Source organism: Bidens hawaiensis, unplaced genomic scaffold (assembly GCF_021521415.1).
Source record: "Bidens hawaiensis isolate Kalapana, Puna unplaced genomic scaffold, B.hawaiensis_p1.1 tig00022671_1, whole genome shotgun sequence".
Classification (NCBI taxonomy): Eukaryota; Viridiplantae; Streptophyta; class Magnoliopsida; order Asterales; family Asteraceae; genus Bidens; species Bidens hawaiensis.
In genome coordinates, this window is record NW_027493536.1 from 192,875 (window position 1) to 220,761 (window position 27,887).

The window sequence follows — 27,887 nt, forward strand, 5'->3', positions numbered from 1 at the left end:
AATCCGGGTCGGGTTAGGGTTCTGATAAGATAGTGATGAAACCGGTTCCGGATACAATTCATTTGACTAACCAAAACCCGGTTTGCATCCACAGGTCCGGGTCTCGGTCGGGTACTTGGGGTCTTTTCATACCCAATGGAGCCTGACCCGTAATACGAATTTGAGCTCCGTTTAGTTAGTTTCCCTTGAAGCAAGAAAGATTTGTTCCGGCGGCAGATAATAATATTATGGCAGGACTACTGGCGTGGGCGGCTGACGTGGTCAGATCCGGAGGCGGAGCCACCAGCGATGAAGACGACTTCGATTCCATCCCATTAATATTCAATCCCGAACAGGACAAGTACGTCAGAGAGTTGAATCTCAAAGCTGCGGCCTTGAGTCGCTCCGTTCAAGACCTCCGGCAACGCATACCTCCGCCGGATATCTCTCAACGCCTGCCTGACCTCCACGCTCATTCTCTTGCTTCCAATGCTGCTCTAGCTCTTTAATTGAACGCTCATTCTTCCACTAAAGAACAGGTACCTGCTGGATCACCTGTCAAAGTTTCAAAATTGTTATTCTTAAGTCTGATCTTCTGTTGTTAAGGAATTACTGATTTAAAGCCTGCTTAAATGCAATTAAACATGTTAGGGTTTATGATAATGGAATGTGTAAGCGGGTTAGACCCGCGAGACCTGATCAGCACCTGACCCGTTTAGTGGTGTTCTCAGGACCCGTGATCCAACCCCATCATAAATAACCGGGTCTGATCTGTTCGGGTCTTACCTGGTTTATGTAAAGAGAGAATGGTTAGACCTGCAAGACCCAACGCGGACCCGTTTAATGGTATTAGTAGGGCCTGGGGACCGAAGACATTGTAAATAACTGGGTCGCGTCTTGCGGGTCTTATCCGGTTTATGCTCACCCTTACCTTTTGTTATGAAAATTGGAGAAATTCACGTGCTTTAGTGGTTTGTAGGAGAGAGATGAAAATGTTTTGGTTTATAGGCAAGTCTTCGCATCATTGCAGACGATGTCGTGTTTGTCTGGTGGGTTGGACAATCACTATGTGCGCCTAGAAACCAAAACAGTGTCGTCTTTCTCGTAGAGAACATTGAAGGCTTTTGTTTACTTCTATTTTGAAAACAGATTCGCTAGATATGATAAAACGTTTCATTTGTAATTTTAACTTCAGGCACAACTGAGATAACTTACATTGCATGAAGAAAATGCTGCATTTGAAAAGGCCATATCAGATTGTCAAAGTAAGATACTAGAGAAGCTGCAAGAAGCTGAACAACTTCGTGTTAAGCTAGAGGTAAAAGCTTGATTTCTTTTTATTATGTTTTTTTTTTTTTTAATTTGGATGTCTTATGAGTGTATGAAAGTTGGCATGTGGTTTGAAGCTTTGAATATTTACTTGCAGGAATTGGATGCAACTTCAACAACTGAGTTGCAAACTGAACTGTCTGAACCAAGTGACAATGAATTGGGAGATCCGTCCGGTTTTTCATTTAAATCAAAAGCTCAGATTTCTTCATTGCAGGAGAGTTTAGATAACAAGAAAAAGGAACTGGTCTGTTATAACCTTTTCAATTTATGTATCTCTTATTTCAACGACCTTTTTCGTATGTTAGTTCTTTCTTCCTTTCATGACACTATTGCACACTTCTTGTATCTTGTAGGCATCTATGGAAGAAATTGTTCAAAATTTAGAGAGACAATGGTCTAAGGTTCAAGAAGAGTCACTAAAGCAGCCTTCTCCAGGTATTTTGCATATTTTGTGCTTACTATTTTGTGTTATGCCATGTTACTTAGCTATACAAATATGTCAGGAACGATAGGTGCAACATTCTATTAATAATCATTTATTGTGTTCAAGGTTTTGAACTTCTATAGTTCAAGGTTGTGAAACAATCTATTGCAGCCAATCAGCCGTATTCATATTAGATAAAGATAGATTTAGATATATTATGAATGATAATTTGGAAAGTACCCGAACCTGTTACTTTGCCCAAATCATAGGGGACCATATGTGTAGTTAGCTCTAAACAAAAATGTTCTAATGTGTTTATTGTCAAATAGAGTAGTATATGTATAATATTTAATAATTACTTGCAGCTCAGGGAGAGAAAATGCTGGACAAACAGCTACACAGCCTAATGGAACAATTAGCTGCAAAACAGGTACCTTTATTTCTTTTAAATTTACTAATAAACATTATTTATTTACTTTTCTTTGTAAAATAGGCTCAAGCAGAAGGTTTGGTGAGTGAAAACCATTTAAAGGAAATGGAACTTGATAGATTAAATGGAATCTGGAAGGTTGAGACCAGCACTGCAGATGCAAATGCTGCAAGAAATAGGTTCGGAAGAAGTAACTCTGGTCATACATCTGATTACATTGTTGATCCGCACTACAAGCCTACAAGTAAGCCCGCAGAAGCGGTACAGAGGCAAATGCTGATCAGGTCAGCTTTTGTGCTCTATATTCTCGTTCTGCATATTTTGGTTTTATCAAGATATCGTTATGAAGACCCCCTACGTGCGTATTTAAAATATTAAACAATTGTGTTAATATTCTGATCTTTTGTGCTTCACAAATAATGTTTTTGTATCGGTTAGTTTGTATCATAGCTCACCTGTAGACTTCCATTATTCTGAAAGTTTCTATTTTGGTTTGATGGTCGTATAAATGAAGTATTTAGGTTAGACGTGAGGCTTCATATGAATCCAAATTTATATTGAAAGTAATTGTGTTAATGAGATAATGGTGTTTATATGAATTTGGTCCCCATTTGTGTTGTGAGGCATTTTTCTTGAATATCATTCATCTAGTCCGCAGCTAATGCCCCTCAATAATTATTAGTAGATTATCGTCGTTATGTTAGGGTTTACGATTAATCGTTAAGAAAATACCTCCGCCAATATGTGGGAAATGTCTCATTAGTTCCAGATGATGTGAATTTATTTTTGACCTGATATGAACTTAACACGAAATTCGCTAGTTTTGGTTTAGTCTAGCATGAACATAACTCAAATTTCACTAGTACATGCTGCATGTTTGATGGTGTACAAATTGATTTTTGAAGTGTACAAATCACCTCCGTTACAACGGCCTTTGTTAGCACACCATCGGAATGTGTGTTGACAAGTTATCTTACGGGTTAAGATCATTTTATAATTATCAGGCCGTTTTTAGATGAAATATGACATATGCCATGTACTTACATGGACAATCAACTTTGATACAAATTTACAATCAGATACATTCAACAATAGTTTATCTATATGACGTTCAATCCGGGCTTGATTCACAACCCCTTCGTATGTGACTTCTCTTCGGCCGATCTTAAACCCTCCATCTTCAACGTATGAAGCAGGAAATCACTCCATGTATCAATGGGCCCGGGTAAACACCAATGAACACAATCATTGTACAAAGTAACATTCTCATTGGGCCAATGCCCATATCTACTCGGGTGTCCATCGGGCCTCAATAACATGGCCTGTGTTGTGTCCAAAAGCCTATACTTCAAACCCTTTTTCTTCCCCAACCTTTCACCCCTTTTAAACTCTTTTATTTGTGTCATGTAAAACTCCAAATTAATACACTCTAATGCTATCTCATTGCTCTTAAATGGCTTCTTTCTCACACAATAGCCGCCACTATTCCACGCACCACCCTCAAAATGCATCGGGGCAAACATGCGTAATATAGTTATACCTTTAAAATGTTTTGATCGCGTTAAATGCAGTCCTTATCGCCTTTCGATATCCAAAAGTCATTGGGTAATCTGTAATGTTCTCCATTTGACAGAATCTACATCCAACTAGGCATGTTCAAAACGGTTTGGGACTAGGAACCGGAACCGGTTCCTATATTCAAAACCCCCTTTTAAACCGGTTCCAGGCTCGAAACCGGTTAGGGAACCGAACCGGTTCTCCCACCCTCGGACCCCTAACCTATCTAACCGGCTCTTACCGGTTCCTAACCCGGTTCCTGTACCGTAACCGGTTCCAACCGGTTACAGTGTAATTTTTTTTTTCGTTTTTCGTTTGCTATTTGGATTCTAAACTACGATTCGTATTTGTATAACATGAAAAATAAAAAAAACAATTAACATAAAAATAAACAATTAACTGATGAAGAAAAGACAACTACTGAAGATGTTTGCCACTGAAGACAACTACTGAAGGTTGCCACTGATGACAAGTTGACAACTACTGAAGGTTGCCACTGATGATAACTGCTGAAGGTTGCCACTGATGACAACTACTGAAGGTTGCCACTGATGACAACTACTGAAGATTGCCACTGATCACAACTACTGAACACTGCCACTGATGAGGAATACTCTTCAGTGGGAAAGCTGCCACTGATGAGGAATACTCATCAGTGGGAACAGTCATCAGTTGAATCAGTGGGAAAGCTGCCACTGATGACAACTACTGAAGGTTGCCACTGATGAGGAATACTCATCAGTGGGAACATTCATCAGTTGCGACTTCTTCCTCGGAATTACTTGTAGAAATGCCTTCTTGTTCGTCGTGCACTCGAACATCAAGTGGTGTTTCATCTTTGAGAGTGGTTACGTGTTGAATACGATCGATTGAGTCCAAGTGATCCTTTAAGCAAATGCACATCTCCACCGACTCCGAATTTAGTCTTGTTCTTCTCACCGATATTACCCTGCCACTAAGAGAAAAAGCGGATTCCGAAGCTACCGTAGAAGCTCGGACGATTAGTAAATCACGGACCATGGTGGCAAGAATCGGAAACTCGGTTTCCTTTACCTTCCACCAAGCCAAAACATCAAAAGTGCCATATTCCTCTTCGGATAAACCGGTAGAGTAATCATTTGCACTATATCTTCCTAGTTCGCTTGAAGGGGTGTTACCCCTTTGTTTTTTAGCCGTTACGTTGCGAACGGTGTTCATAAGGCTAATCATGGGATCTCGTACTCTAGTAGCACTTGAACTTGATGAAGACCCCCCCGGCATAGGCATGTGTATGTTTGACCCATATTTATTTAAATAAAAGTCATACATAAATTTAAAATTCAAGTTAAAATCATTTTTTGCCTCTGTTGAAAAGTTTGGGTCAACTTCATGCATATCTAAGGCTGAAAAAATTTCGTCTATCACACATTCAACCCCCGTAACATTTAACATTGGGTTTAAAGCGGCGGCGCAAGTAAAAACCGGTGGCAATTCAAAAAAGTATTTTTTTAATTTAAACTTCATTGGTAATATGATGTTTGAAAACATTGGACTTTTATTTTCAAATTCTTTAAGATTGTTAACAATTAAAAATAACTCCGAAAGAACCAAGGGACTTGTCGGATAATACGTTCCCGATAGTTTCGTAGTTGATGTTTTAAAAACTTCAAGAAAAGTCGATAAGTCATTGATAATTTCCCATTTCTCATTTGAAAAGGGGATTGCCAAATCATTCTCGGCAAGACTAGAATGAAACATTTGTAAAGTTTCTCTTTGTTTCAAAGCACTTTGAAACATTATGCAAGTGGAATTTCATCGATGAGGTACATCCCAATTAGCTCCCAAAGCTTTTCTTCCCGTATCTTTACAAAATTTTCTATATTCCATTTGTCTTTTTTTACTTTTCTTAAAAACTTCATGTATCATTAGTCTAAAATCGTTAATAACCGATGTAACCTCATCCGAAGCAAGTCCGTCTTGCACGATTAAATTAATGATATGTGCAACACACCTTGAGTGAAAAAATACACCATTGCAAATCGGCGTATATTTTAATTTTAATTTTAATTTATCAACCGCCGATGTATTATTCGACGCGTTATCAAATGCCATTGAAAATATTTTATTTTCTAGTTTATAAGTTTTTATAACATAATCTAAAATTTCAAACAAATTATCTCCCGTATGTGGATACTCAAAGAGTTCGAAAGCAATGGTGCGTTTCATCATTTCCCACGATGACGGGTCTACCCAATGAGCGGTGACACAAAGATAAGATTCGGGTAGACCATGTGGAGCCGACCAAACATCACTAGTTAAGTTTATTCCCGTATTTATATTTTCAAAATATGCAATTAGTACCTCTTTGGCCTTCTTCCACAATTTTAAACAATAACGTTTAAGAGTATGACGACTTACGTGAGTGCATTGTGGTTAAAGCGTATCTCGAATCATGGCGGTTAAGCGAGGGTTGTCGAAGTGGCTAAACGGCAAAGCTTCTTGAATCACAAACTTCGCCATACGATCTTGAACTCGATCAATTTGGTATGTAAATATTCCGCCTTCACTATCCATTTGCGTTTGTTGCGAATCGACGTTCTTTTTCAACACCTTGCAATACGGTTTTTCGATGTGTTTCTTCAAATTTGAATTCGAAAGTGGGTTTAAATAAATCCCACAAAACTTGCACCGAGCCTTCAATGAATGGTCACTCAATTCAACCAAATCCCAATTGCACCAAATCTCTTGATTACGATTATGAGGTACAATACGAACGAAACTTGGTTCGGCGTTGGAACCTTGACCAACAGATGATTGTGAGGCAGCCATAACAACAAATATGAATATAGAAGAAGAGAAAACAAGAGATTAGAGAACTCAAAACGTTGTAATAGCGTTTTTTTGTATTTTTTTGCGTTCGGGTTTGCGTTTTGAGTGTTGTGATGAACCCATGACACCAAATACCTATTTATACTAGTAGTGGGGTGCTTGGGGGAGCCAAAAAACGGCTATTTTTGACCCCAACGGTCAAAAAACGGCCAAAAAAAACGATTTCCAACGGCTATATTCGATCCAATGGCTAGAACCGGTTAGGAACCAGTTCCGGATTGTTCGGTTCCAGAACCGGTTCCGGTTCGGTTCGGGTTCCTACCCGCCCCCACTCAGAAATGCAAGAACCGGTCACGGATCATCGGGTTGAATCAGATAGTGTCCGGTTCCTACAAAAAACGGGTAGGAACCGGTTCGGGTCCGGTTCGGGTCCACCGGTTCGGTTCCAGGAACCGGTTTCGTTGAACATCTCTACATCCCCCTATCTGCTTATTAGTGTAGTACAATGCAGGCTGCCAGAACCAGTGGCCTGCATTGATGATCAGATAGTTAAACCCATCTATCTGTGTTGTCCATTTATCGTCAAACTCGTCTAGGTACAAGTTGAAAAGGCCCGTATGGGTCGGGCCATCCGAATTCGCCTCTTGGGCCTTTACTAGGAATGGTGACCAATATGTGGCAAGAGTGAAGTTGTACGAGACATAGTACCAATGTTTGAAGTTATCGTCCTTTGTGGCTGATTTATCAATAGGATATTCCACCTGGAAATATGAAATTCAGATGATATATTTAGAAATATTCTTATAAATTTATTATGGCTGTTATTGTTCGATAAAACAAAAGGATACACTAGACGTTGAACTCTGAAAATTTGCAGTTGCCAGCAAGATAATATTCCCTAAAAATTATGGCCAAGTATATTTATCAAAATGGTCCAACCTAACCATAAGTATATATTTTCTTACTCTACGTGAAATATTTTATTCATATGCGATTTCAATTATATATTGTTAAAAATTTAATAGGAAAATATTTCACACGTCCCGAAATTATCTTTAAGATTTTAATACCCAACTACTAATAGAACCAAGCTCAACAGAATCAGTTTTAAGTTAATACTAAAAACATTTGAACGAGTACTAAGGCAGAAAAGGTATACATAGCCGACAGTTAAAACAATATCTACATTTGTTTATATAATTTACTTTAAGTTATTTTTGGATTGAAGCTACTACATGTGGATATGTATATGTATTCCATTTTTGAATTTTAGGTAAGAACCTAGTCCAACGACAATTTAGTCAAGTTGGCCAGCGCATTGATTGCTACGAGATAAAGGTGAATTACAATAGCTCGTGTTAGACTGTTATCTAATGCCCATATGCATTGTAGGCATAGCACGTAGCCGAGATGATGTGCATAATGGATATGCGAATTATATGTACATCTAAAACACATAATCTATAGCATAGAACTATAGATCATTAAATGGTATGTGACAACTATTTAAAATGCATATCTTAGAGGATGAAAACCTAGGCCCATGCAAGAGCTAAACGGCATTGTTTTAGCACGTCATTTTTTATGTTTTGGACTTTTGGGCGTGAAATAATTAAATGGAAAACTGAAGAAAACATTATAAATGTCTAATAATACGATCTCAAAAGATTAGGCAGGACCAATTGTTATAAGATGAGTACCACGTAAGGAAGCGGCCCACCATGTGCATAATTTGATCAAAACATGACATCTAAACACCTATATTATAAAGCTATAAGTCTATAATGGTTTCTTCATTTGTCCGTTCTAACTTGTCATTTTATACGTTTTCTTTACATCACATCAATAAGATTTATAATGACATTAATTAATAAATGTATATATACAATAAAACTAACAACCAATAGCAAATTGAAACTAATAAAAAACTATATATGCTCATAATGTTTAATAATACTTAATAATAGTTAATCATACACATACCCCAAGAAAATGAGAGCTTAACAATAGTTAATTATTGAGATTAAATAATGTTTTCTTATTTATCATATGACAGTTATTGTTTAGTGTTTTATTATTTATACTTATATAAATGGTGAAAAACAAATCACTCACTCGTTATAAATGTCGTATTAGGCTTTTTCTCACTAATAACTAATAAATTAAACTACGGAGTAATTGTTATGCGTACAACTACGGAGTAATTGTTATGCGTATAACATATAGCCTCTAAATTAACTCACGTATATATACAATAAACATGTTTATATGTGAAAAAAAATTAAATTTGTTTACATCTTCACGTATCTAACATATAAATGGAGGGATAACAATATGTATAACAGACTAAATTAGCATATGACATTCTCTAATAAAATCACTCTTAGCACTATTATATTAGTCACCAATTTACGAAATTATGAATAAAAAATATAGATATAATAAATAAAAAATTTATGTAAAATAAATGAATGATGCAAACTTACCCTAGATAACATGCATATCAAGGATTGCATTTGATTCCTACCCACAGCTCCCACAAAAGCCAAAGATTTATCCCTCACAATCTCTAAAAACTGATATGGGTTGAAAATGGGTAGATCACATCCATCGGGTTTCCATCTCCACTTCATGAAATCCGAATCGGGTCGTCCATATTTTTGGCAGTTTTGGTGTTCATGAATAGCCCAACATGTCATGTTATCATAATATGGAGCATCCGGGTTCGGGATCCATTCGCCCGAAAACACGTCACATTTATGGTGGTTGTCATTGATGGTTATGAGTTCGTCTTGAGGGTGGTACACCGGTGAGGTGACCGTGGGAGGATGTGTGGATGGGTATATATGTGAAGAGGGTAATAAAGAGGTACAACTGTGAGGATGATGAGTGTTAGGGTTACAAGTAATAGGTTTTTGTGTATTCCTTTATGGGTTGTACCTTGTTGGCTGTTTTCCTTCATGATCAGGACTTAAAGATGGAGATAGAAAGATATATATAGAGAGAGAGATTTGGTACAAGTATGAAAACCAAGGTGGTGACTGGTTTTTCTAAAATATATGTAACAAGACAATTTAAATAATTAATAATATATTAACAAAATGACTTTTTAACTTTTCTTAAAAATAACTTAGAAGAAAAGGATTTTTTTTTCCTCTTTTTAAGTAAAAAAAGGAATTTCTTTTTTCCTTTTATAGAGTCAAAAGGAGATCTGATGCATCTCTCCTCTGCATATTCTTCGCCATCTTGAAATTCCTTATTGTCATTGAATCTTCTTCGAATTCCTTAAATTACCTTATTCATCTTCATCATCACTTGTTGACTTCTTAGTCGATTGTGACTGAAATACTTGTTAGGATTAAACGCACACACAAACCGAACACGACACACGAAAGCAATAATGAACACGAGGATTTAACGTGGTTCGGTCTAAGCTGACCTACGTTCACGGGTGGCAACTAAGTATTTCTTTATTGAGTGACAAATAATTACAAGTACATAGAGTTGTTTAAATATAGATTGAACTATGGTTTGCATCTTATCCAATAAGAAATCCAAACCGGGCCGGGCTTCGGTCTGGCCACCCTACACCCATCTGCCCTTTGGAATTCAAAAGATAAACTGGGCCAACAACCTACGAACCCAACAATCTCCCACTCGGAGGCATTGAGTACTTTCGTCTGCACTCCTGATTGTACTTCTGTAATCTAAACATTTAACTTCTAGTTTCCACCGCCTTCTCATCAATTAACCTGAAGGCCCGTTAAAGCTCCCCGAACCTCCAACATTAGTCACGACTAAAACTGCCCCTTACCTGTTCTCTGTCACTACCGGCTCCCACTGAAACAAACTACCGGATCCTGAGATACCGTGAGAACAAACACTCTCCATATTCAGCAAGTAATCCACTGGAGAGACTTTTACAGCTGAAATACTGGTTTCCTTAATCCACTGTCGACCTAGAACTGTAACTGAAACACGACCTGTGCTCCCACTGTCACGATGTCCACCAACTGATTTAACCTTCCTAGCTCGTTCATCCCGAATCTTCACTTTGGCTCTGGGTTTGTTATTTGCAAAACGAACCTTCTTCTGCCCACGAGATTTTGTGAACCGGACTTTGTCTTTCACCAAAACTGGATCCACTCCTTTCGGTGACATATCGACCATATACAACGAACCCATTTTCTTGCCACGAGCAACCACGAGATTCTCTTTGACCACTTTCCATTGCCCATTCCCGAACTTAACATCGCGCCCCTGGTCATCCAACTGCCCAACTGAAATCAAACGTTTCTTCAAACTTGGAATAACCCTAACATCTTTCAAAGTCCAAGAAGTACCGGCTGAAGTTATCAAATCAATATCTCCCATACCCGTAACCTCTAGAATATCATCGTTCGCAAGTCGAACATTTCCAAAATCCCCAAACTTTAGATTCTTCATCGTTTCACTACAGTGAGTGGCATGAAACGATGCACCGGAATCCATCACCCAAGAATCAACGTTACTCTCAACACTAAGAACTAAAAACTCATCCCTACTGACCCCGTCATCTGTGTCGTCTTCAGTAACGTTCACCTCTTTCTTACCATTCGGACTCTGATTCCTGAAGTGTCCATTATCTTTAAAACCCCAACATTCAATATCTTTACGAGTCTTAAACTGACTCATCTTCCTGCTCCCACTGCCTCGTTGTTTTTCCCTACCTCCGCCTTCTGTGACTAATATATTACTTGATGATTCACCTGAACTTCTGCGTCTTGAATCTTCTCCAAGAATCAAATCCCGAAACCCATAAAAAGCAATTTTTGTAGACGAATTACAAACCGCAGTCACTGTTTGTGACCAACTGTCGGGTAAAGAAGATAGCAACAAAAGACCTTGAACTTCATCATCAAACTTAATGCCGACTGACACTAAGAGGGAGAGGTTCGAATAAAGATTATTGATATGCGTTGTAACTGATCCACCCTTTTTCATTCTTGTTGTCACCAGCTCTCAGATAAGATATACCTTATTCGCTGCCGAAGGCTTCTCATACATATTGGATAGTGCCTCCATCATACAACGGGCTGTGGTTTCTTTCATGACGTTAAACGCCACATCTTCCGACAAGGAAAAAGTAATACAAGCCCTAGCTTTCTTGTCTAACTTCTTCCAATCTGCTTCTGACAACTTTTCTGGTTTTTCATCCTCAAACACTACATCCAATTCTTTCTGATAAAGTAGCGCTTCAATCTGCGTCTTCCACCAACCAAACTTTTGTCCGTCAAACTTCTGTATTGAAACATTTCCGTCTTCTGTCATGACAATGACTAAAACGAAAACCTAGATAAAAACAAAGATAGACACAGCAATGACACGGGCCTGAACTTAATGGCTGTTCTACTGAATTCTGCTAAACAATCAACATATTTAAACGTGCAGCGGAATAACGAACTGTAAATCAAAAAACTGAAACTTTAACTGAAACGATAAAACCTGAAAAACGCGGTTGGTACTGGTTTTGGTTTCTTTAACGCTTCTTCTGATTGAAAATGATTCTTCAACAAAAATAGGATCTTGATTCAACTGTTCCTGGCTCATGCTTTATGGTAATAGATACTCGACCCAAATTTATTTCCAAGCTAAATTGCTCAACAATTTTGGTCCACACAATCAAACTAGGCCTACTGCCTAAGTATTTGAAAGCCAAAAAATTAATACAAAAAAAACCACCAACAAATTTGGGCTCCTGCCCTTTGTTAATTGTTTCCCACGAGGCCCGAGTATACTAGGTCAAAGCTTTTAGCTTCTGGTCAAAGTGTGGTCACGCCACTTTCTTCCCAACAAAAAAGACAAAACCTTATATTCAAACTTTTCTTGTTATTTCTTGTAGAGATGCACGATGCTATGGCTAATTGCTTTCGACAGATAAAACTTCAATCGAAGAAGGGCGGCTAAGACGAAAATTAGAGTAGCGGCGACTTTCTGAAGGCGAATCGCGCAATCCTATGAACGAGTTGTCTGCTGCCAAAAGCCTTCGACATACTTACGATCGATTGATGTGGCGGCAAGCGTAACTACCTCAAAGTGTTCTTCGTGTGATCCCAAACCTAAGCTCTTGATACCACTTGTTAGGATTAAACGAACACACGAACCGAACACGACACATGAAAGCAATAATGAACACGAGGATTTAACGTGGTTCGGTATAAAATGACCTACGTCCACGGGTGGCAACTAGGTATTTCTTTATTGAGTGACAAATAATTACAAGTACATAGAGTTGTTTAAATATATATTGAACTAGGGTTTGCATCTTATCCAACAAGAAATCCAAACCGGGCCGGGCTTCGGTCTGACCACACTACACCCGTCTGCCCTTTGGACTTCAAAAGATAAACCGGGACAACAAGGCCTACGAACCCAACAGTACTGCAATGGATTATACTTTGGCTAGCTCCTCACTTGATTGGTAATAATTCCTAAAAAATTTTTCTCACATAATTATATAGTTCAAAAGATTTAGACTAATGATGATGAACCAACATCAGTTTTTCCATCATCAACAAAATTAAATTGTTGATGACGTTGTAGGAGGCTATAAGAACTAGAATTTGTTACCTTTGACTTGTGTGTTTCATTGGATGTATGGTTAAAACGGTTTTCCATGTATCACAAGTTTTATCATAGATTAAAACTCTTTCAAATTCTTTTTCTAGGTGACTTATTATTGATCAGTTCTTCACGTTAGTGATGGAAAACATGAATAATATGATAAATACTTGTTAAAGAAGAGAGAGTAGTCACGACTGATGAGAATTATCCAATTAAACGGCATGATTGTCAGCTTGGTCGAGTTTTCTTTTAGGATGCATATTAATGATGAGAATTAGGGTTCTTGAGAAAACCGAATATATGGAGAGAGAGAGAGATGAAAATTTTATGTGTGTTTAGAGCTATGTTATGATGTTAATTAATCTATCCATATATTTATACACACCTAAGGGGAAAACCCTTTATTAGAAAGTAATTGTAATATGATACATCAACAATTACTTAGCTAATATAATAATATAATGTGTTATTTAATTAATTTGATCTATTATTATATAAATGATAATGATGACCATATATAAATACATATATTTATTGTTACAGTAATAAAGACTAGGTTTAGCTTATAAAATAAAAAGATATCCATTATCTTGTCATTTATATTTTATGTTTCTTCTTAAATAGGTTTTAAAACATAATCCTTTTCATCGATGATTTTGGTATATAATCTTCATTTTCAACAATATCACATAGATCAATATCTTTAGCAATGACATCTGTTTGAAATCTCCGTACACATAAGCAAAATCACTTTTCTTCAATGGTGCTCTAACTACATAGCAACTCTCCCCATGGTTGGTTTAAGCTATTGATCAAACTCTAAAATTTTTTAAGAAATTTTTGATGACGAGTTTTTATAAAACTGTAAGGAATTCTTGTTAAAAGAAACAATAATACTAAGTAAACCAAACATAAGAAATGGAATACAAAGATATCACAAGACTACAACTTTCTATGTCCACTTCTTGATCATGAGAGTTATCTTTCGAGAACTATATTTTATTAAAACCCGACCCATTTCAATGTTCGGGAAATTTTCCTCATTTATCGAGTTTAAATTGATTATGATAGAGACTACAATGGGTCACTAACAACAATCAAGGCCCAAGACGGCCCATTAATGCAAAGTATGACGTGCTACTGGGCGTTAACACCAACTATGAGTCACTACACTCCTATACAACCTGTTAAATTAACTATGACATGATATAGATATATTGGGCCATTAACAACGATCAAGGCCCAATATGTTCCATTAATAAAAGTATAACATGTTATTGGGCGTTGACACATGACTATGGCTCACTACACTCATATACAAGCTCCATGTAGCCACTATGACATGATAGGTGGTATAATGGGCCACTAATACCAATCAACGCCATTTGATGAGACCAACTATGACTCACTACACTCCTATACAACCTGTTAACATAACTATGATATGATAGACCCATACTGGCCATTAACGTCCAATAAGGCCCATTGATGAAAGTATGACATATTATCGGGCGTTACCAAACCATGACTCACTAAACTCATATTCAACCCTTTTAAAGCAACTATGATATGATAGAGACTACAATGGGTCACTAACAACAATCAAGGCCCAAGACGGCCCATTAATGCAAAGTATGACGACCAACTATGACTCACTACACTCCTGTACAACCTTTTAACGTAACTATTATATGATAGAGACGATATTGGCCATTAACAACAATCAAGGCCCAATATGGCCCATTAATAAAAGTATGACATGTTATCGGGCGTTGACACATGCCTATGGCTCACTACACTCATATGCAACCCTCTTGTAGCAACGGGGACATGATAGATGCTATAATGACCACTAATACCAATCAAGGCCCATTGATGAATGTATAACATGTTGGGCCATTGACACAAATCAAGGCCAAATAAGGTCTATTGACGAAAGTATGGTGTGTTTCAGGCGTTAACACCTAACCATGACTAATGACAATCCTATTCAACTCTTTTAGAGCAATTGTGACATGATAGATGTTATAGTGGGACACTAACACCGATCAAGAACTAGTATGACCCACTAATGAAAGTATGGTTTATTGGGCGTTAACACTGATTACTACACTCTTATACAACTCTTTTAGATCAACTATAAATATCACTTGTATTTATTTTATATGTTTTTATATTTAAAATCCAATTTTTTATATTATATAAGTTTTAATTAGTTGTTATATATATATATACACACACACACACACACACTAACAACTCTTTATTTTAATTATTAAAAATAAATTAATTTCATATTTAGTTCATATTAATTTCACTTCACTCAAAATTTCAAATTAAATTCAACCCCCTTTTTTCTTCAAAAAAATTTGGATTACCCTTCTATTCTTAAATTTAATTTGACCACATATTTAACCTACTTTTTTTTTCTCTTCATTCATTCTTATTATTCTTCTTCTTCATCTCTTTAGACCCACCATAATCCTCAATCATTAATTCTCTAACTCACTCAATTCTTAACTAAATCCTTTGATTCCGAGCTCTAATCTAATTATTTTTGCGAGAGGAATTCACATGTGGTGTCGGTTTTCATCAATTCTCTCTCGTTTTTTGCCGGATTCGTGTTGAGAGTTAAGAACCCTAAGAACTAAGTTTGGGGATTTTCAATTTTAAGTGTTATTTCTTGTAATTGAAGCTTAGTACATCTTCTTTCATCGCTAAAAAGGTATGTATTTCACTTGTTTGATGACAACAGTTTGCTGACAGATTCATTTTCGTTTATATATTGGTATGTAACTTGAAGTTAAACGATGATTACTGAACGATTTTTGATTCTAGGATTTATCACTATGAGTCTAGTTTCCAAAAAGGTAAAGTTTGTAATTTTTGGACAAGTTTTGAATAGTTTTTATGATTTTACAAAAACACTGGTCAAAGCTGATTCGGGGAGTTATATTTTGGCCTATATTTCCGACACCATAACTCCCTAATGACAAAACAAAATGGGTTGTTTCCATTTCTGAAAGTTAGTATTATGAGTTTTGAAGACAACCCAATTGGTATTGCACAATTTAGATTAATGAGTTGATAGAACCATTAAACTAGTTTTTGTTGCGCAATCTGCTGAACTGTTAGTACCTATCTGTAATGGTTGAATTATTGTGAGTTTTCTATGCTTGGGAAAAATATAATAAAAATTGTTTGAGAAACCTGATTCATATTTCATACTGTGGTAAATTTTGTAGAAATTTACCTTAATCTTTTCTTTGTGAATAAAATCAGTTTGTACATGTTATAATCTGTCTCGTGAACTAAGTGATCATAAGTTAAGTTGTATGATGAATGTTTGGTTGATTTGTCATGATACGATGTGTGAATACATGTTAGGACTTTTTAGTACAGTTGACATTGATTATTATCACCAACAAGTCGTCGATTCAAGTTTTTGTTTGTGTATACATTATGTCTAATGTGATTGTGCATGATAGTCGTCGTGCTTTGAGGTTTCGCCTCACATTAACCCTTTACTAGTTATGATGCTAATATTTTAACAATTTTAGGTTCAAAAAGTTAGAGCCGAAATGGAAAAAGATGAAAAGAAGTCAAGAAATGAGTTGGAAGAACGAGCACAACGAATGGAATAAATGGAAAAAACTTAAGGAAAACGAAGAAAGGAGGCAAAAATAATTTGATTAGTTTATGAGAAAGTTTGGGGTCGGTAGTAATTAGTAGTAGTTTTAAATGTTTTGAATTCATAACTTATTAGTGAAGGTTTGTTAATGTAAACTTGTTTTGAATTTATATTATTGTGTTTGTTAAACTTATGAAATACCCACATTTATCTATGTGTGATCAAAAGTATGATAATAGCCACACTTTATATTACAAAAGCATTATGTGTGACAAACGGTAAGACGATGGCCACACCACAAACTACAAAAGAGTGCTTGACTGGCAAGTTCACATTATTAGCCACATTGACAATAACCTCCAGTGTCTATATGATATGATTAGCCACACAATACCTCATTATGTGTGACGAAAAGTTTGACAATAGCCACACTTTAAATTACAAAAAGCATTATGTGTGACAAACGGTAGGACAATAGCTACACTATAATCTACAAAGGAGTGTTTGGGTGGCAAGCAAACATTTTTAGCCACTTTTAACGTAATTTCTAGTGTCTGTATGATATAATTAGCCACTCTATTTTTAATTTAAGTGGCCATTTCTTTGCTATATCCACACGGTATAGGTCACAATGCAAGCTTAACACAACCCTATTGGCCACATTATTATAAAGTTCATGTGGCTGAAACATGAATTCATTTGGCTGTATACGTGCAATGGTCACTCATAGTAAATAGTCATGTGGCCATTTTCTACCGTTTAGCCACACTTATTGGAGAGGATTCTTGATGGCCAGCAACTAATGCCTGTACCCTTTAGCCACACTTATTACCACATAAGGCCACTAAAAACTGTGTGTGGCCATATCATACCCACGGTGTCGCGACCTTTGGCCACATATGACCTGAACCAAATGTGTGTGGCTAAAGGCCTATGGCCACACTTTTTTCGTGTGGCCGAAGGTCAATTTTCACGTAGTGTTGATTTTTGGACTTAAAACGATTAATGCAATTGAGGGCTTGATTGGTTAGTGGCTGGGTTTAAATGGACAACAATACCGGCAATCACGGTGAATATGTCGAGCTGTTTCTTATGCTTTAGTAATGTTAAATAATCTGGGAGTTTGTTGTTTTTCACTTGGTTATGATCCTGTGTAGATTTGTTTTTCAGGGACGAAAAAGTCTTAAGTGTGGGGATGCTTGATGTATTGTAAAACACACTTATTTTTCCGTACCTTTTTATCATCTTTTAATGGCTTAATCATATAATAAATAATGTTTTTAACTCGTTTTAACTTGATCTTACAAAGTTTATTATTTTGTGTAGGTGACAAGTTTATAAAGAGAAAAGGATCGGGTTTTTGAAGACATAAGAGGCATTTATGATCAAGTAAACAAGACCAAAGCTCAATGCCCGACCCAAGCCCACAAGAAGAGAGCCTATCATGTATAATATATAATATATTATTAACTAAAATAACCCTAAGCAAGCACCCACCATACTATTTCGGTCGGCAGTAGGTGTTAAAGAGAAAACAATTTCCAATAATCTAGGAAGCTTGGTCAAGAGGTGGACGGCTAGTAAGGGTTATATATTTTTGTTTGTGTTTGCTTTAAGGAGATAGGGGAGTTTGTTGTTTGTGTGGCTAGAAACAATTCACACGGCAGCTACAACAAACAAGTATTATATAAAGATGAAACCAAAACTTCCATTGTGAAGTCCGATTAAAAGGAAAACAAGGTTGTTCTAAGCTATTGGCAGCCAAGGAGAAGAAGAGGATCGTTAAGGATAACTTGGGACAGCAGCTAGGGTCGTTTATTAATCATTAATCTCAGCCCCAAACAATAGTAAACATTCATAAACTTTGTGTCCTCGTTAGTGTTTATAACTCTTTTGTTTTTGAACTTTAAACTTGAATTCATTTGCAATTGAGTTAGGGTTTGAGTTGTTATTGATTATCATTGATTGTTTAATGATTTTGATGATGTCTGTGATGATTAATATGGTGTTTACATTGAGTTATACCTGCTGTCCAAAAGTTATGATAGGCTAAACTTGTTTGTTCTACCTAGGTTAGATGATTATTGTTAAGTTTTAGTGAGTTTTATGGATTGTTTGATCATCATGACATGAATTGCTATTGAAATTTTGGTTTAATATTGAACCAGGTTGTGTTTAGTGGCTGCGATTTTTTTAATTATACTCATAAACCTTTTGCTTCGATTGGTTGAATTAGTTTTGAGTGATTGTAGCTTGTTTGATTCTTTACTTTGTGTTTAGAGTTTGATTGCGGTAGATATCATCGTAGGGTTTTGTTGAGTGTGTATTGGTATAGTTAAGCAGGTGGACACCTTATTAGAGACCGAGAGCTGATAGGAAGTAAAGTCGTCTCATTGCTTTTGCTTGTTAGGATTAGGATCGTGCGAGAGCGGGTTCGGTTCTTGTCGGGTTTGGGTTTGTGAGCGATTAGTTGGTATAGTTTAAGTTAAACCAAATTGTTCCTCTATCTTTGGTTGCGTAGTATTCGTTTCCATTAAGGTCGTGTGTCGGTGAGTCCGAGAGGAGAGGCGACATTAGAGCACCTTAGCATTCGTTTCCCGGTTTATTCTTAAAATCAATTAAGTGTAAGTTGGAGTTTGTTGGTGAGACCGAGAGGTGATCTAGCTTTCTTGAGCGAACCTTAGTTGTGTCATCCTTAGATACTGGTGTCGTGAGATCATTCAATCCATTATCTTGTTAGACCTTCAATATGATTCTTACCTAGGTAGACGTTTTCTCCATTATCAGTTAAGCTTCTAAGTTTCATCAAGTGTATCGTCAAGTTGAGTAAGTCTAGTTAATTAATTTAGTTAAAGTAATTTAGGTCAAGTAGTTTAATTATTAAAAATCAATTTAAAAAAATATTATTCTTAGGAAGGTATTGTCTAGGGTTTATTGATCATAGGCGTTCTCACGTGTTTTTGTGTTCGATATGTAAAATATTCCGAAAAACTATATGTGGCGCCAGAAGTTACAATTACTATATATAGATAGTTAAGAAGTAACTAAAAATTCAACCTTTATACACCAAGATTCAAAGTTGATAAAGGTAAAATAACATTTTCACTATCTTTTTATAAGTTACGAATTCTAAAGTTTAACAACTATGCATTATGTGTATGATAAAATATCATTATTGATCTTCATATACATATCACTATGTATAAAAACATTAAATTAACTTTTTTTAAAATAAGCGAGCGGACTTGGGAATTTTTACGAGCCTATTTCGAACTCAACGTTTCAGCTCGTGAAGATAAACGAGACGATCATTCTAAGCTCGTTTACAACCCTAGTTTTTATAAGAAAAATAGTCGTCTTGAACTGTTTCATGAAATGGGAGTAAAACGTAACACAATAATAAGTAAAGTACATTTGTTTTCCTCTTTAAATCTGCCCATTTAATTGCTCTAGCACACATATACTCTACTCTCTTGTAAAGTGCTCTTGAGCTACTCTTCAGTTGTGTTGTCTGGAACACCAAACACAGCGCCACAATATATGGCACATCAAGCTTCATCAGTGCCTCTACCGCTCTCGGGTGATCTTGCTTCCGGTCCCTCCGACAAGTGCAACCTCGGTCAAAGATACAACCGAGTTCACAAGCGGCTTCTTCGTGAAGAGGTCAACCAGATAAAACTTAATTTATTTAAAACTAAATTCGTACCTCAATTTATGCTACCTGAGACAAATGTTAAAATTAACAAAATGGATACATGGATCCTAATATTGTCATGAACTTAAATCCTTTCCAAGGTAGGCAAATAATAACTCCGATTACCAAATTATTAGCAAAGCATAACAAACATGAAAACCCTAAGCAAGAATCCTATAATTTTGTTAAACTAAAATCGCACCTCACTGATGTTACCTGAGGCAAAAGTGATGCTCGACTCCTGCTACCATTGTTATTGGATTGAGCCTCGCCGGATTTAGGGTCAATTAACAGACGGATTATAGGTAAAGTTGATGGATTTTAGTCGCCAAAGTTGAAGGGAGATCTGTAACGATAAAGGGGCAATTAAGAGAGCAACTGAATGACTAAGCCAAGTGACGTGAGAAATAAAGTCGCCTGAGGTTGATTGTAACGTTGCCAGATAATTGCCAAAGTCGTTGGAGCTCTTAATGAACATTCAATTCAATATTACGGCGTCTGAAGGTTGAAGATGAAATATTGCCTATATGTATTAATGTAATATAAATAACTTAATAGTTTTTAATTTGATATATTGAGTGGAGTATATTAAATGAAAAAAAATGTTAGATGCACTAATATGTATATAAACACAATGTTAAGGGAAAATTATAATTAATTTGATAAATTCATGGAGAAATAGTGGAGTACAATCAATAAATATAGTATGGAGGAAGTTAAGTTTAGCAACACCCTCCTTAAACACCCCAACCTTTTAGAAAGAGACACCGTCTCATGCGCTACTTCAACACTACTAGGCCAAGTTAGTTAATTTAATCTTTTTTATTATTATTGATTTTGAACGGCTATATATAAATAAAAGAGGCCCAAGATTAAATCCATCAAGGGCAACCAAGGAAATCCAATTGTACAAATAGGAAAAGGAAAGTAACTAAAATTACAACATATATGGACTAACGCCTAACCAAAGACGAGCATCCTCCTTTATCCGCTCCAAGACAGTAACTTCCCGAACACGCTTGTTGAAGATCACATCGTTTTTGCACTTCCATAGGGCCCAAAAAGTAATGAGAAAAACCGTTTGAATCACGTTCCTCTTATCATTGGGTAAGTTGTGGCCATAGCGCACTTTATATTTTTACTGATAATTCCCTCCCCCCCCCCTCCCCCCTTCCCACTGAGTTAAATGTCTGGATCTGACACTGGTTGTGACCCACCCCAAAGTCAATCCTCTCTCTAACTGAACTTATCCTAGGGTCAGGAATAACCTGCCAAAGACACACCTAGCACCAAATCAGTCCAGAGAGGACACGAAATAAGCAAATAATTAACCTATTCCAGAGACGAGTCACACAAGGCACAGTTAAGAAGAGGGAATAAAATGATATAACATTCATGGAATGCATGAGATATGACACATCGATCTAGTTTCCTTACATTCAGTAAATTTAAGCTTCAAAGTTGGATGTTTACATTTGCAATTTAGCTGCCTATGCTTTACGAGAACATTTTTAATTTGTATATATTTTTAAAAACAAACACTGCTAATCCTATAATTTCTAGTACTAATTCTTCTTTTAGGATTCGAATCATTGACCTCGTCATGGAGGAAACCCTTAGGACCCTTAAGAAAACCTCCATGACCAAGGTGATGATGGCATTGTAATTTGTATTACTATTTTACACTAAGTTACCGGGAACAAAAAAAGATTAATTTCGACTTAGCTCACACTTTGCTTGAGGATAGTCGTAATGCCCCCCACTTTATCATTTGCATTTCTCAAGTTGTACGATGTATTAGGGACGCATTGTACGAGGAGCCACTCAAATTGCCTACTACTGAAAGCCAAATTTAATTGCTTGATCTCTTGAGGCATCGTATCATTCTTGAAACTATATGAGTGCTTGGTACATTGAACCTCGTTTCATGGTACAACCAAATGGACTCAAATGTTTCATGATACCATCAAACCCGCATAAAAGATCCTCAGATCCTTTGGCTCTGCTAACTATAACTTTGTAGCCAATTGTTGATCAATGAAGATACTTATAATATATAACTAAAAGGCAATTATTAATTTTATCCTAGAACATTATGCATTTTCTTTCCTAATCAAAAAGTGAGACCAATTCCCATTTTTCTTCAATTTGCTCCTTTGGTTGTAGCATAACTTGTTGCCAGATCACGTACCAGAACAAACTGAAAAATTCTGAGAATATCGTGGCCCATTCTGATAAGTGGTTTATGTGTTTACATGACTAGTTTTATGTGTAATTTGAGTAGGTGACAAGATTTATGTGTGATTTATATAACAAACACATTGTGTAGGGAAATTTGTTTATGTGATCTACAATAAACAAGAACAAGAATACTGGATTGGGATTTAGGTTATAATCTTTGATTTGGTGAAACTGATTAGCGAAGAACAAGAACAACAACATGAATATTGGATAAAACATCAATTAAAAAACAATTTAAATTAAAAATAGCATGAATTGTAATTTTCCAATATAAGTATTAGCTACCAAAAAAATAAAATAATACTTTTTAATAATACACCCTCATAATTAAATAAATCAAAAAATAAAAATTTTAAATATGATTGGTTAGAATGTATTCTCGTATTTCTCGCAATGATAACTCGTTGCATAGCTCAAGGGTCTTGGGGGCAACTTGTGGGTACCCCTTCTGGTACACCGTCCCTGTACTTCGGATACCTGGTGAAAGATGATGATGCGTGTAGCGGTACCCGTAGAAAGACCTAGCCATTGGAGTCGCATTAAGTTGTGAGTGGAGCCATGATCGCGAGTCAATATAGAACGACTTGGAGAATTAACTTGGTCAATTAACACTTGCCGGAGTTGAAGGAGTGGCCTGAATTAGGCAACCAGAAAGATAACGTGCGAGCAAGGAATGAGGACAATAGTTTTAATGCATTTCACTTTGTTGTCTCAAACTTCGATTAACTACACTTGTCCTTAAACTTTTATTTCAAAATCATTTTCTTTTAAACATAAATTTTAAAGATAAATAAGTTTTCATTTATATAGTTTTCATTCTCACTCTTATAATTTATTTTCAATTAAAAATAGAAAAATGGTTCAGGGTATTGTAGAAGTGAAGATTTTGGTTGGAGACCGCATAGTCTTAAATTTGAATCCGATCCTAACTAAATTTTACCTCATTAGGCATTCCAATAACGTTTTTCCCTGGAACTGGATATGGTGGACGCGCTTGGCCTACCTAGCGCTGCCTATGATCGCAGTCATATGAGTCACTTTTTACCATTGGTTTACCTAAGGTAACTGAGTTTTATTCGTTGGTCATTCAAAAAAATAAAGAAAGAAAAGAAGTGTCACCACCAATTAGCGATATTTCATGGTAATAATGAGGTGTTATTGCAGGATTGATGTAGTTGTAACGAATTTGACGATACATCAAAGGAGTGCCCCTAGCACCCCCCCCCCCCTTCTTTCTTTCTCTCTCTCTCTATCTATCTATCTATCTACTATATATATATAATATATAGAAAATGTATTTTTTTGTATATTAATCAAAATAATGTGAGGAAAGGATAAAACAATCAGCTCTTTTTTTCATGTTAATGTCCGGATCAAACTTTTTTTGTTGATACCTGTTGCAATTATTAAACAACTCATGAATGTAATTAAACAATCCTTGGTATGTCTCCTTCTAGCCCCCCTTTCAACACGTTCCATTTCTTCTCTTTTCAATATATGTTTCCTTGATTTTCACATAGCTGATCATTTGTCTTCAATTGCAACTTAACAATAACTTTATGATTATCAGTGTGTTCTACCAAGTCAACCCATATATAGCATCAAGATGGTGTTTTTTAAACAACTAAACATTATACTTTACAGAGAATAAACACTTGACCTCTTATTCTATACTCTAGTCACGTTACAACTCCATCAAAACAGAAATGACATCAAAACTGGTTTTAGACGGTTTGTACTCTAGACAAATTATTATTATTTTTACAATAAAATAACACATGTTTATGAGAGCAATCACGAAAAAATATACATAATTTGGACCTCCACATGGACTTGAAAAAAGTTGTAAATTTCTTGATTATTTTACAAAATAAATAATGTATTTTAATATTTTTACAACCATCGAAAATTTAAATACAATGACAGAGGATCCTAGTTCTACTACAACACAGATGAACTTAAAGCGACTTGTTCTCTATATTTTTTTAACTAGTTTAAGGTCCGTGTATTACACGGGTAATTGATAAAAATTTTATACTTTAACCATTAAGTGAAATATAGTTAAAAATGGTCATATATTTAATACAGTTACAATTTACATTAAAATTACAAAAATTATAAAACTAAGATTACACAAATATGTTACAAATAAGTAAAACATTCCTTGTACATTACATTTGTGATTGTATTGGTTGGTACATATTGTTTATCACAAATCAAAATCTTTAGTCCATGCCTGCTTGTAACTCTTGATAAGGTAACATATAGGTATGCTTATAATTTTTGATATAACCACATATAATTGTCTGTGTGATAAATAAGATTCTTCAAGTGTATACCAACACTAAATAAATGATAATATATCAATAAACCAGTAAAAGATATTCATACACATAAAATATCATACATTTTAATCAATTAATATATATAATGGCATTTTAGATCGCATGCTCATGTTTATTCAAAAAATGATTATCCAAAAGACTAGATTACCTGAACTTTCATGATATAATCATCCTTATAATTTCTAGAATTTGAAATTAATTGATCATGATAAATTTGGTATCATTAATATTCTTTGTATGACAAATTTTACTCGATTTTATATTTTACAATTAACAAATATATAATCAAGCAACATATAAAACCGGAAATTAAAATATAACAATATGATTTTTCATTTCATATTAATGGAGAATGACAAAGTCATACTAACCTTAAAGCCATGTTCAAATAAAAGTGATTATTCTGATTTAACAGAATAATAGAATATTTAAAGTTGCATAAAGTGAATATAGTGATTCTTATTTATAATAGTTGAAAGTATTAAATAAGGAATGTATAAATTTTGAATACTAATCCCTTGTTATTAGTTAATATTGTGAAAGTTGTTGGAATATTTAATTAATCGATATATATATATATATATATATATATATATATATATATATATATATATATATATATATATATATATATATATAGAAACTTATAAAATAAAAAAACCAAAGATTTCAATACTTTATAATAGGTGTACATAAAGATAAATTGGTATACATGTAGATTATAATTATAATATTCAACTTCAATAATTTAATGCTAAACACTATAATAGGTATTCTCTATGTTTGCAATATTTATACAAAACGTTTTGAGAAAATTAAGAAAATATACATTTTCCCGAGTTCAAATACACATGAGAAGATTTAAATTCAAATTTGAAACCAATCTTATATAAAAAATTATGCATTGTTGCTCGAATCGCAGTTTAAAAAACAAATTTTAGTTTATCATACAAATCTGAATTCTTCGACAATGATGTACATTTATTTGCTTTAATATGCAATTACCTGTAACTTTAAAATTATATTCTAAAAATCCTGCATCGCCAATTTTAATATTTCTTTATTTTCTTATTTCACCATTAATGTTAATGAATGAATCAATTATGATTTACATATAATAAAAACAAACTTGAATTTATATATTGACATTGCTTAAAAGATAAGGACTATATATTAAAATAAATGAATAAAATGTGAAGAATGCTATGAGAATGACAAGTGACAAAATTAAATAGTCTTTTATTAGAATAAATAGATTTTAACTTGTTAACCCATCGCAACTACCCCAGGCCATATACATGAAAGGTCCATCAACAGAAATTATCAATAGAGTAATTCGAAAATAACTGAAACTGTAGTACGCAGTATGTAATATTTAATTAGTGTATTGAATAACTAAAAACTCATTACAATGAAAACGGTATCGATAACCAACCAAAAATAGAACTAACCAAATAATGACAATGCTAAACGTTAATAACTATCATAATATTCAAAATTCAGAAAAAATAATAACTCACAAACAAATAAAATGTAAAATCAAATAAAAAATAATAATTTAACCAGCGGGGCTTGCCTCAATGGCCATGAACATGATGGATGACCCGGATGTCCCGGGTTCGAATCATGATCCCGACCGGATTTTACCATAGCATTAAAGCATGCCGTGCCTTTGGGCAAGGTGAGCCAACTGGGTTCTATCGGGATCGCCAAGCCAAACTCGAATGCCAGTGTGGATCCTGACCATGTCAACATAGTTGGCCTGAGTGGGGTGGCGGGGCGCGACGTGTTCGTACAGTGAAATAACTTAGCTGTAAAAGTCATCGATCGAAAAAGATAAAACATAATTTATTGTAGATAACAAACTCAGTTAATTACAACACATATATAATAGCTTTCCTCGCGTAAAAACGGTAAACAAAGGTACATGTTTATTTGCTTCAAAGGAAGAAACGACTTTTTTAATCATTAGAATCCATTCCCTGAAAACTTGTCATGAGGCCTGCCAATAATAATATGCCTCCGAACGGGATACGTGAACCAAAAACAACTTTAAAAATGACAATAGAAAATGAGAGTTTCCTTTAATATTTTTCTTTTGTAAAGAAACTTTATTAAGACCACAAACTCCGGTTAGTGAAAAGCTAACCATCGACAAAACAAAAACATTGGCATGCTAAGAAGAGGATTTTTAAACAAGCATGTCCAACTAACAAAAAAATTAACACTACGATTAGAACACGAGAAATACGAAAAAGAAATGATTGAATCAAAACAAGTTCTCCTTTTCGGCTTCCATTTGACCGAATAATGAGAGTTTTTCTTTATTAATATGCATGCTTTAAAGAATCAACTTTTATAATGACAAAAATATCCAACGAGAACTCTTTTTTCATGTATGTGGAGAACTACAGGGTGGGGGGAGATGTACAATGTACGGGCATTAAAATAATAGCTTTGAACTATTGGACAATACTACCCTTTCCCTACGTCTATAAGAATGCTGAGTTTGGCCCTTTCTTGATACCACCATCCTCCATTGTTTTATAATTTCTTGAAGAATTAAATAGATCATGGGAAGTGATGATTCAAAGAGAAGGTCACAAAGCAAAAAGCTTGGCAAGTTTCTTAAGGAACAAAGAGGAAGGCTTTACATCATCAAGAGATGTGTGGATATGCTACTTTGTTGGCATGACTAGATGTTCGATCGTTTTTAGTCAACGAACTGTTTGAAGACCATGAGAAGCAATTCGAACTTGAAACCAAAGTGAAAGCCGGTTACCGTTTTGATCGTAGTGTAGGGAGACTTCAGACTTAATTAGGTTAACGTGGGACTGCTAGCT

At 35.2% G+C, this 27,887-nt stretch overlaps 3 pseudogenes across 2 annotated transcripts; 2 read left to right on the forward strand and 1 right to left on the reverse strand.

The window, feature by feature from the left end:
• Nucleotides 1-222: 222 nt before the first annotated feature.
• On the forward strand, nucleotides 223-2,543 carry LOC143566005 (uncharacterized; annotated as a pseudogene). The gene is made up of 6 exons (XR_013141163.1): nucleotides 223-518; nucleotides 1,175-1,297; nucleotides 1,406-1,555; nucleotides 1,665-1,746; nucleotides 2,101-2,165; nucleotides 2,229-2,543. The product of XR_013141163.1 is annotated as an uncharacterized LOC143566005 (transcript).
• Nucleotides 2,544-3,292: 749 nt separating this feature from the next.
• On the reverse strand, nucleotides 3,293-9,492 carry LOC143566006 (protein trichome birefringence-like 19 pseudogene; annotated as a pseudogene). The gene is made up of 3 exons (XR_013141164.1): nucleotides 9,017-9,492; nucleotides 7,006-7,291; nucleotides 3,293-3,811 (listed from the first exon to the last, which is right to left on the reverse strand). The product of XR_013141164.1 is annotated as a protein trichome birefringence-like 19 pseudogene (transcript).
• A 4,938-nt stretch (nucleotides 9,493-14,430) lies between these two features.
• LOC143566007 (small polypeptide DEVIL 6 pseudogene) lies at nucleotides 14,431-27,743 on the forward strand (annotated as a pseudogene).
• Nucleotides 27,744-27,887: the final 144 nt, after the last annotated feature.